The 12,340-nt window shown below is 40.1% G+C and overlaps 1 protein-coding gene across 21 annotated transcripts in view; it reads right to left on the bottom strand.

The window, feature by feature from the left end:
• The window catches only part of MYCBP2 (MYC binding protein 2), a 304,484-nt gene that overhangs the window by 254,104 nt on the left and 38,040 nt on the right, over positions 1–12,340 (bottom strand). The gene's annotated exons all lie outside the window — the stretch shown is intronic.

Here is a 12,340-nt window from a genome sequence, read left to right as displayed (position 1 = left end):
AGAGTTACAGAGAAACAGAGAGAAAGGTCTTCTATCTGCTGGTTCACTCCCAAAATGGCCACAATGGCCAGAGCTGGGCTGATCCAACGTCAGGAGCCAGGAGCTTCTTCCTGGTCTCCCAGCAGGTGCAGGGCCCCAAGCATTTGGACCATCTTCCACTGCTTCCCAGGCCATTGCAGACAGCTGAATCGAAAGAGGAGCAAATGGGACATGAACCAGTGCCCACATGGGATACTGGTGCCACAGGCAGAGGCCCAGCCTACTTCGCCACAGTGCCAGCCCCCGTACAATTTTTATCTTCAGTTAAAAATTTTAAAAATATCATTAGTATATTCATATATTAGGAATCAAAATTGGAAAATAATTTTTAAATAATACCACTAAAGTCACAAACTGAGAACAAAGACTTGACGTGCCACTGAAGAAGATACCACAGAGGGTGGTTGTTTGGCATAGGCATAAAGATGTCACTTGGGATGGCTGCATCCCATATCACAGAGCCTAGGTTTGAGTCTCAACTGCATCTTCAAATCCAACTTCCTGCTAATGTACACACTGGGAAGCGGCAAATGATGGCTAAAGTGCCTGGGCCCCTGTCATCCAGATGGGAGACCTAGACTGAGTTCTGGCTCCTGGTTTCAGCCTGCCCTGGCCTTGGTTACAGCAGGCATTTGGGTAGCGAACCACCAGATGAGGGATTTCTGTCTCTGTCTCTCTGCCTTTCAAATAAAATAAGATACACAGAGGCACACAAGCACATTAAAAGAAGTTCAGCATCATTAGCCATTAGGAAAAGGCAAATTAAAATAAAATGAGATACATTATACCCTCAGTAGAATGGCTAAAATAAAAGACAAGGATAACATCAAATACTGGTAATTATGCAGTCAGTGGAATATGCATACACTCCTGATGGGCAGCTAAAGTGACATAGGCTCTCTGCAAAAAAGTATGGCAATTTCTTGCATTACTAAAAATGTACCTACAATATAATACAGCAATTGTACTCTTAGGCTTTTATACCAGAGATATGAAGACTTATCTTCATGTAAAAAGAAGAGTACATGAATGTTTATAGCAGAATTAATCAAAAATAGTTAAAAGCTAGAAACAATCCAGATTCCTTTTATGGGTAAGTGATTATATAAACCATTTACATTTATATCATGCAATGTTAACTCAACAATAAAAAAGAAATGATCTACTGATATATTTAATAACTTGAAAGAACCACAAAGTACTGAGGAACAAAGCCCATCCTAAAAGATGATATAACATATGGTTCTATTTTAATAATATTCCTGAAATGTTAAAATTATAGAGATGGAAAAGAGACTACTGGTTGTTGGAGACTAAAGAAAGAGTAAAGGGGCTGGCGCTGTCCCACAGTAGGTTAAGCATCTACCTGTAGAGACGGCATCCCATATAGATGCTGGTTCGAGTTCTAGCTACTCCACTTCCAATCCAGCTCCCTACTAATGGCCTGGGAAAGCAGTGGAAGATGGCCCAAGTGCTTGGGCCCCTGCACCCACATAGGAGACCCACAAGAAGTTCCTGGTTCCTGGCTTTGGATCAGCCCAGCTCCGGCCGTTGAGGCCATTTGGGGAGTGAACCAGCAGATAGAAGACCTCTTTCTCTGTCTCTCCCTCTCTCTGTAACTCTGACTCTCAAGTAAGTAAATAAATCTGACGAAAAAAAAGAAGAAAGAAACAAAGAAAAAAAGAAAGAGAAAGAGAGTGGGAGATTAAAGGAAGAATATAGCTGTGGCTATAAACAATACAAAGGATCCTTGTATTAGAACTATTCTATATCTTGACTGTGATAATGGTCATATAGGCCTACGCATGTGATAAAATTACATAGAACTAGATGGACTCACACAAATGACTACATGCAAAACTGGTGAAATATGATTAAGATTGATGGACTATATCAATGTTAACTTACTGGTTTTCAGACTATACCACAGGTATACAAAATTTTACCACTGGGAAAATGGGTAAAAGGTATAGAAGACCTTCTGAATTATTTCTTAGAACTACATTTATAACACAAACATCTCATAACAAAATAAATGTTTTAAAATAATAGAACTTATAACACCAAACATATAAAAGTATTATAGCTATATACTGACAACTAAAAAAATTCCCTGAATATAGAATGTTTAAATAAATGGAGACATATCATATTCATGGATTAGAAGGTTCTACATCATTAAAATTATACTTCTTTATTTTTTATTTTTTTAATTTTTATTTTTAACAGGCAGAGTGGACAGTGAGAGAGACAGAGACAGAGAGAAAGGTCTTCCTTTGCCATTGGATCACCCTCCAATGGCCGCTGCGGCCGGCACATCGCGCTGATCTGAAGCCAGGAGCCAGGTGCTTTTCCTGGTCTCCCATGTGGGCGCAGGGCCCAAGGACTTGGGCCATCCTCCACTGCACTCCCGGGCCATAGCAGAGAGCTGGCCTGGAAGAGGGGCAACCGGGACAGAATCCGGCGCCCCGACCAGGACTAGAACCCAGTGTGCTGGCGCCGCAAGGCGGAGGATTAGCCTATTGAGCCACGGCGCCAGCCAAAATTATACTTCTTAGCAAATACATAGATTCAACCCAATCCCAATAAAACTTCAGAAGCTTTTTAAAATGAAAATTCAGAAGCCCATTTTAATATCCCTATAGAAATGTGAAAGACACAAAGTAGATAAAAGAGTCTTAGAAAAAATGACCAAAGTTGGAAAGCATACCATCTAATTTCAAGAATTACTCTTTAAAGTTACTGTTATCAGTATAGTACTGGTTTAATAAAAGATATACAGTTCAATTCCAGAAATTGTCTGAAACAAATACAAATAACTGATTTTTACAAAAAAGCCAAGATCAATAGAAAAGTCATTAAACAATTGGTGCTGGATCAGCTGAATAGATTATCAGTGTGGGGACAAAAAGTGAACATCTATCTTACAATACGAATTAACTTGAAATAAAATGACAAACCTAACTGTAACAGTTAAAACTGTAAAATCTGTAGAAGACACTATAGAAAAAAGTCCATGCAATCTCTGGGGAGATGAAAATTTCTTACAAAAAAAAATCCATGAATTATATGAGGAAGAAAATCAACTACTTGGATTTATAGTAAACTGTGATAAACTCTTACACATGGCACAACTGCTTTGGGAAAAAGTTGTTCATTTTCTTAAAAAACTAAATATACATTTACCACACCACCTATAAGGCAAGTGGTAACACTGCAGGCATGACTGGTTATTCCTGGTATTCTTCCAAGGAAACAATGATTGACCCTTGGCCAATACCTGGGCATGTGGAGTTTTATGATTTGGTTATAAACACCTGGAACAATGGACCATGACTCCTGAGTTACACTATGCATCTAGACCTACAAGAAGTCTCAGACTCTGAGACTCACCTGGGTAGAGACATTCCACACAGTTCTCTGAAGCTCAGCTCCAGAAAGCAAGCATGTCCTGTGTGCTCAGACAACAAAGGACTAGAAAGTCTGTGTTGTAACTCTTTAGACACCACCAATATATATGTTTTTCCTGTTGTTTGCTCTTTGTCCTTTGTTGTAATAAATCTTAGCTGTGAGTGAAAATTGCTTTGGAGTCTCTTTCTGGCAAATATCACTCCAGGGTATTCACCCAAGAAAAACAAAACAATATGTCCATACTAAAGCTAGTATGCAAGAGTTCTTAACAGTTTATTTGCAATGGCCAGCAGCTAAAAACATCACCAAAATGCCCATTGACAGGAGAATGGGTTAGCAAATTATGATGTATCCATACAATGGAATACTAATATGCAAAAAAGGGATGAATTGTTGACACACACAATATTAACACAAATCATTATGTTAAAGGAAAAGAAGCAAGAAATAAAACAGTATGGGGCTGGCATTATGGCTTAGTGGATAAAACTGCCACCTGCAACACTGGCATCCAATATTGTACCACTTCAAATCCTGGCTGCTCCACTTCCAATCCAGCTCCCTGCTAATGGCCAGGGAAAAGCAGCAGAAGATGACTAAGTGTTTGGGCCCCTGCACCCACATGGGAGATCCGGGAAACTCCTGGCTCCTGGCTTTGAACTGGCCCAGCTCTGGGCACTGCAGCCATTTAGGGAGTACATCTGCAGAAGGAAGATCTCTCTCTTTCTCTGTATCCCTTCCTCTCTCTGTGACTCTGCCTTTCACATAAAATAAATAAATCTTTAAAAAAAAAAAAGTATACATGGTATGGTCTATGACCAGATTATATGAAATTTTAGAAACTGAAAACAAATCTACAGTGGCAAGAAATACACCTGTGGGTGTTTATAGCCAGGGCTATAGACGGGGATGGAACACAGATGAGAAAACCCAGGGTGGTGACAAGAATGTTCTGAGCCAAAACCTGTGAGAATGGTATCTTACATAGCAAAGGGACTCTATAGATGTGAGTAACTTAAGGGTTTAAGATCAGGCTTGGATATCTGGGAAGGCCCAGTGCACCCATGAAGGCCTTTATACCTGAAAGAGAATGAAATGTACAGCAGGCAGAGTGTCAGAATGATGCAGCATGACAGAAGTCAACCAAATACTGCTGTCTTTGAAGATATAAAGAGGCCACAACCCAAGGAATGTGGGCAGCCTCTATGAGCTATAAATGGCAAGCAAACAGATCTCCCTACAGCTTCCAGGAAGAACACTGCCTTATCGATAGCACAGTGAGATCCATTTTGGACTTTAGACTTCCAAAACTGTAAGACAATTTGTGTTGTTTTGTAAAATTTGTTACTGCAACTATCAGCAACCAATACAGTAAGTTAATCAAGAGGTTTTTTTTCCTAAAAACTGGTGTTTAAGATGGATAATAAGAAAGTTAAATGAAGGAAGTGGCTGATGTATGAGAAGAAACAAGAGAGGTCAATGACAGCAATAAAGAAAGACATGTAGTATCACTAAATGACATTGTAAAAATAACTGTGGAGGCTCAGGCAAGAGGGTGGCTAAGGAAGCTAATGCCAATACCAAACTCTCAACGGAGACACCAAGCTGAACAGCTAGTCACCTTCACAAGAGCTACAGAGGCCAGGTGAGAGATCACAGTGCCAGCTATCACTGTAGTAAGAACAAAAGTTGCATTAAAGAAAGTAGGAAAGAAAAGTTATCACTCCATCCTCCAGCACCAAGTAAGGCAGTAAAAAACAAACAACAAACAAAACATGAACAGAGGCCCTGCAGCAAACTTCAACATAGGGACTATCTAGAACTAAAACAGAAGTGTCCACTAGCTCAGAGCGAATAAACAGACTGTTTAGAACTTCTGCAATGATGGCCACAAATAAAGCCAGATTATGATAGCTAGTCTTTCAGTGGGCAGGCAGCATTGCACAGCAACCAGTATCAAGAACTTTCAGGGAACCATGAACTCTAACAAGCAAAGTAAGATGCTAGAAACCCACCATCTGGAATTGTAATTTTCAAAGCTTGGATGAAGATGTTAAATTATTATTTTCTTTTAAAGATTTATTTGTTTATTTGAAAGGCAGAGTTACAGAGAGGCAGGGGGAGGGTGAGAGTCACAGAGAGAGACAGAGAGAGATCTTCTATTCCCTGGTTCACTCCCTAAATGGCTCCAACAGCCAGGGCAGGTCTGGGCCAGGGCAAAACCAGGAGCCTAGAACTCTATCCAGGTCTCCCACGTGAAGCAGCACTTGGGCACAAGCACTTGAGCCATCTTCTGATGCTTTACCGGGCACATTAACAGGGAGCTGGACTGGAAGCCAAGCAGCAAGAACTCAAATGGGTGCTCATACGGGATGCCACATGTTTTTTTTTTGTGAGCCTCATGGTATCCAGAAAGCAAAAATCTGTAACAGACTTAACAAAAATGTTAAGCAAGGTATTAAAACATACTATTGGAGAAAATCACTTAACTACCAAGAAGATTATGAGAGGAATAAAGAAAAAAAGGAACTACAATAAATTTAGAAAACCAGTACCAAAATAGCAGCATGTTCTTGGATTGGGAGAATCAGTATCAATAAAATGTCCATATCACTGAACATGATTTACAGATTCAATGCAATCTCTATCAAAATTTCAATGACATTTTTCACAGAACTTTAAGAAATATTACTAAAAACTGTAGGGATCACAAAAGATCACAAGCAATCAAATCAATCTTGAGGAAAAAGCACAAAGCAGGAAGTAACACATTATCTGACTTTAAAATATATTACACAGTGCTGGCACTGTGGTGTAGTAGATTAAGCCTCACGTGTGGTGCCAGCATCCCATATGGGTGCCGGCTCAAGTCCTGGCTGCTCTATTTCTGCTCCAGCTCTCTGCTAATGACCTGGGAAATCAGTGGAAAATGGCCCAAGTGCTCTGGCCCCTGAACCCACACTGGAGACCAGGAAGAAGATCCTGGCTCCTGGCTTCTGAAAGGCCCAACTCAGACCATCGCTGCCATCTATGGAGTGAGCCAGAGGATGAAACACCTCTCTTCTCTCTCTGTCTCTCCCTCTCTCTGTCGGTAACTCTGCCTCTGAGATAAATAAGTCAATCTTATAAAAATTGTATTACAAAGCTACAGTGATTAAAATAGCATGGATTGGGCCAGCGCCACGGCTCACTTGGCTAATCCTCCACCTGCAGCACTGGCACCCCGGGTTCTAGTCCTGGTTGGGGCTCCGGGTTCTGTCTTGGTTGCTCCTCTTCCAGTCCAGCTCTCTGCTGTGGCCCGGGAAGGCAGTGGAGGATGGCCCAGGTGCTTGGGCCATGCATTGCATGGGAGACCAGGAGGAAGCACCTGGCTCCTGGTTTCAGATTGGCGCAGTGTGCCGGACATAGGGGCCATTTTGGGGGGTGAACCAACAGAAGGAAGACCTTTCTCGCTGTCTCTCTAACTCTGTCAAAAATAAATAAATAAATAAATAATAGCATGGATTGAATCTATAAACAGACCCATAGACCAATGGAAAAGAAAAGAAACCTAGAAGTAAACTCATACAACTACAGCCAATTTATCTATGACAAACATGCTAGGGACACACACTGGGGAAAGGACAGTCTTCAGTAAATGGTGGGGGGGAAACTGGATATTCACATGCAGAAGAATGAAACTAGATTCCCCTACCTCACCAAATACAAAAAGAAATTCAGAATAGATTACAGACCTAAATGTAAGACCTGAAACTTTGAAACTTGTAGTAGAAGAAAACTTAGTGGAAATATTTCAAGACACTGGGACAGGCAAGAACTTTTTTGATCAAACCCAAAAAGTATAGAAAACAAAGGCAAACTTAGACAAATGGAATTTCATGAAATTAAAGAGCTTCTACACAGCAAAGGAAACAATCAATAGTCAAGAGACAAACTACAGAATAAGAGAAAGTATTTGCAAGTTGTATATTGGACAAAGGATTAATAATCAGAATATATAAGGAAATCAATAGTAAAAAAAATACTAATCCAGTTAAGAAGTGATAGCAGACCTAAACAGACATTTCTCAAAGCAAGTCATACATGTGCCCAAGAACTCCATGAAAAATGTTCAACTGTCACTCCCCCACTCGCGGAGGAACGACACCGGACGCTGTTTTCTTTCCCCGGTCCTTCCCAGATTTGCTGCCGCTCCCCTGCCTCCGCAGAGGAGCAGCACCAACGAGCTCTCTGACCGACTCTCTCAAGGGGCCCCGCATGTTGTCTCTCTCCCCCTTTTATAGTCCTCTCCCACCAATCCGTGCTCTGCTGCCCACATGCTGAGCACGCTGCTTTCTTCCAATCAGAGGTTGGATCAGGAATCAGCTAATTGACGAAGCAGCTGTGTAAGATTTGTTTCCTCCCTCTCAGCGCCATATGGTGGGAGATCAGATGCATAGAGTTAGTTTCAGTCCACAGTCTCAGTACTTATTTGTCTCCCGGGTGCCCCGCCGTGTTGCGGGAGACGGACCCTGCTCCCCACATTCAACACTGTTAATCAACAAGGAAATCAAAATGAAAATCATAATGAGATATTACCTCACTCTAGTTAGACTGCCTACTATCAAAATGATAAAATAAGTGCTGGTGAAGATATGGATAAAGGACAACCTCTGTAAATTGTTGGTAGGAACGTAAATTAGTGCAGTTATTATAGAAAACAGCTAGGTACTTCCTAAAAACCTAAAAATATAACTGCCATATGATTGAGTAATCCCACTAATGGGTATATAAATCCAATAGAGATGGAATCAGTTTGCTGAAGAGACATCATCTGCACTCTCATGTTATTGTAGCACATTTACAATAGTCAAGAAGTGGAAACTACCTGAGGGTCCATTCACTGATGAATGTATAAAGAAAATGTGGTACATACATACAATTGAATTCTACTTAGTCATAAAAAAGAATGAGATCTTGTCATATGCAACAACATGGATGGCCTTTGAGGTCATTGTGTTAAATGAAGTAAGCCTAGCACAGAAAGACAAATACCACATGATCTCTCTTATGCTGAACCTAAAAACGTTTATCTCATAGTAGTGGAGTATAATACTAGTTATCAAAGGGTGGGGAAAGCAGGCGTGGAGGGCTGCAGAATGGCTGATTAGTGAGTACTAAGTTATAGTTAGATGGGACCAAGAAGTTATGGGTCAGGGGGTGGCAAGCATTGTGGCATAGTAGGTAAAGCCACCACCTGAGACACCAGAATCCTATATGGGTGTGGATTTGGTCCTGGCTGCTCCACTTCCAATGCAGCTCCCTTCTAATGGCCTGGGAAAAGCAACAGATGATTACATAGTGTAATGTATCTTTCTCTGTTAAAAACAAAAACAAAACAAAAAAACTTAATAGATTTTTGAATTTTCACCATTAAGAAATTTTAAACCCTTGAGTAGATAGATACGTTTACCCTGACTGAACAATATACAATGTATACATTTATCCAAATGTCACATGGTACCCCATAAATATGTCCAACCTCTGTGTCAGTTAAGCAAAGAGACTAACAATAGCATTTTACTATCTTACATGCTTACCAAGAGCAGGAAACATTTCTTACTCATTTTTGTATCCAAAGCACCCACATATAGTCAGCAGCATGCAATTAATGTGTGAATAATAAATGAATGAATTTATTTATTTTACTCTTAACACAGATGCCCCTAAAAAGAAAATACAAAATACCAAAAGCAAAGGAAGAGTGCTTACTTATTAAAGACACTTAGTTTCTTAGAGACCAAACTGAAGGGCACGAAAGACCTTTAATTCCCTCCTCTTTCTAGTTAGCACATGCTACCATGTTAGGAAAATCATCACATGGAACCATAGAAGATCCTTAGATGTCTGTGATTCTGTACATAGCACCAATGAGTAGAAGAGGAACAGAAGTTAGAAATTGAACAACTATGTATTTATTCAAAGAATTTTTAAAAATATAGAAAGAGGCAGAGAGACAAAGACACAGAGAGTTCTCATCCCACTGGTTCAACTCCCCAGATTCCTACAATGGCCCTGGGACACAAGCCTGGAGGAGAGAACTCAATCCTGTCTGCCATGTGGGTGGCAGAGACTCAATATCTGAAGCCTTTACCTTTTCTGCTAGTGCAGACCCTAGGTACTCCAACAAGGAATGTAAGCATCTTAGCCCCTAGTCTAAATGTCTACCTATTAGAGGTTTTTTATATATTAAGAATGCTATTTCCCTGAACACTAGAGAAACGGTGACTTGATCAGCCCTTGCCCTGACTGTTGATGAACAACTTAATACGTTATCCCTCTTAGTATTTTTTGTTTGTTCTACTTAATACTTTTGGTTGAATACTGTAATCAATACACAGTTATTCTCAAGTGTTGAAACTTAACTGAAAAATGATCACTGTTAAATATAAGAGCGGGAATAAGAGAGGGAAGAGATGTGCAATTCGGGACATGCTCAAGCTGACTTACCTCAAACGGCAGAGTCAGAAACATACCAGGGGATTCCAATTCAATCCCATCGAGGTGGCATGTACCAATGCCATCTCACTAGTCCCGGTGATCAATTTCTGTTCACAATTGATCATAATGATAGGACTAAGAGCCAAAGGGATCACATAAATAAGACTAGTGTCTGCAAATACTAGCTGATAGAATAAAAAAGGGAGAGAACAATCCAACATGGGAAGTGAGATACACAGCAGACCCATAGAATGCCAGATGTCCTAAACAGCACTCTGGCCTCAGAATCAGCCCTTAAGGCATGTGGATCCGGCTGAAAAGCCCATGAGAGTATTTCAGGCATGGAAAGCCAAGACACTCTTGGGGGGGGGGGGAACCTACATGAAAGATCTCTGTGAGTGAGATCCCAGTGAAAAGAACAGGTCATCAAAGAAGGAGGTACCTTTCTCTGAAGGGAGGAGAGAACTTCCACTTTGACTACGACCTTGTCTAAATATGATCAGAGTTGGTGAACTCAAAAGGCCTCCATAGCCTTGGCAACTCATGACAAGAGCCTAGGGTGATTACTGATGCCATAAACAAGAATGTCAATTTGTTAAGTCAACAGCAGGAGTCACTGTGCACTTACTCCTCATGTAGGAGCTCTGTCTTTAGTGTGCTGTACATTGAGATTTAATGCTATAACTAGTACTCAAACAGTATTTTTCACTTTGTCTTTCTATGTGGGTGCAAACTGTTGAAATCTTTGCTTAATATATGCTAAACTGATCTTCTGTATATAAAGAGAATTGAAAATGAAACTTGATGTGAATGGAAGGGGGGGGGAGGGAAAGGGGAGGGTTGCGGGTGGGAGGGAAGTTATGGGGGGGGAAGCCATTGTAATCCATAAACTGTACTTTGGAAATTTATATTCATTAAATAAAAGTTAAAAAAAAAGAATGCTATTTCCCTATTCTATCCCCAAACCATAAGTAATTACAGGTGATATAATGAACAGATACTATTTATCTGTCTGCCCCATCAACACTTTCCTTAGGGCAACCACCCCATCCCCATTCCCCATGGCCTGCTCATCAGAGTGCTCACCTACTGTCCCTCACAGGATTACAACTTTTCTCAGTCTGATCCATCAAAGCACCATCTCTATGGCCAAAATGAATGATGCAATTCAATCAAAAATCCTACCGAAAACTTTCTGCTAGAACTAATAGAAGAGATTGTCTCTTGCTCAAAGAGCATGAGGTCAGTTGGAGTTGCCAGTAGCTTTATTTCTCAGCCATAGGCAGTACAGTACACCAACACAAAGAGGAAGGCAGAACCTAGAGATGAAGGCATGGATTTCATGACATTATTTAACCTCAGGATCCAACCGCTCTCATGATAGAGTCACCAAATAAACTCCATCCCCCATTCTTTTATTTTATCTCTGGGTTACTATCTCAAAGGACATTTCTCTCAGTTACAGCACCAAGAACACTAAATTAAAAGGGCAGGCAACAACTGCTTCTGGAACATAAATATGATATATGGGCCCAGCTAAGCTACTGCTGCTTTAATCCACAGTGGAGCTGTTCAGAAATCGTAGTTATGACTACTCTCTTTCTTCTGTCTAGTTTTCTTAATGCTGGTATTCAAGAAAAAAGAGACTCATATTTAGAAAGTGGGCAATGGTAACCAAAAATGCTTAAGTAAAAAGCCAGATGGTTATTATACAGAAGACATCTACATCAGGTATAAAATGAGACCCTTAATGTCTAAGGTCCCACCTACTTAAAATATTCCTTATTGCCCAGTCATCAGCATTCAAAAGAAATCCTGAAAAATTCCAAGAGTCTCCCTGATTATTGTCAGAAAAAGTCTATGATGAATCTAAATCTAAGTCCCAAATCCCAAGCCAGTTTTACTCAGGTTCCACTACACAACATCACAGTGAAAAAGAATAGAAATGACTGTGTTCTCCCAAAGAACTGAAAAGAAGATAATAAATAAATAACAAATAATTTTTAACACCTAGATATTAACTTCCAGGCAAAAAAAAAAAAAAAAGATGAAACTAAAAGTGGAACCAAGAAGAAGAAATTATCAATTCCCAACTTGACTCTCACTGGGATTAAACATGACAATAGGTCTGATCTGATTTCATCATCATTTAAAAAATCATCTATTATTTTTCACTTTATGTTTCTGTGTGGGAGCAAACTGTTGAAATCCTTACTTAATGTATACTAAGCTGATCTTCTGTATATAAAGAGAATCGAAAATGAATCTTGGTGTGAATGGAAGGGGAGAGGGAGTGGGAAAGGGGAGGGTTGCGGGTGGGAGGGACGTTATGGGGGGGAAGCCATTGTAATCCATAAGCCGTACTTTGGAAATTTATATTCATTAAATAAAAGTTAAAAAAAAATCCTTA

This window comes from Oryctolagus cuniculus, chromosome 9, assembly GCF_964237555.1.
Source record: "Oryctolagus cuniculus chromosome 9, mOryCun1.1, whole genome shotgun sequence".
Taxonomy (NCBI): domain Eukaryota; kingdom Metazoa; phylum Chordata; class Mammalia; order Lagomorpha; family Leporidae; genus Oryctolagus; species Oryctolagus cuniculus.
This window is presented reverse-complemented; position numbering and strand designations above follow the sequence as displayed.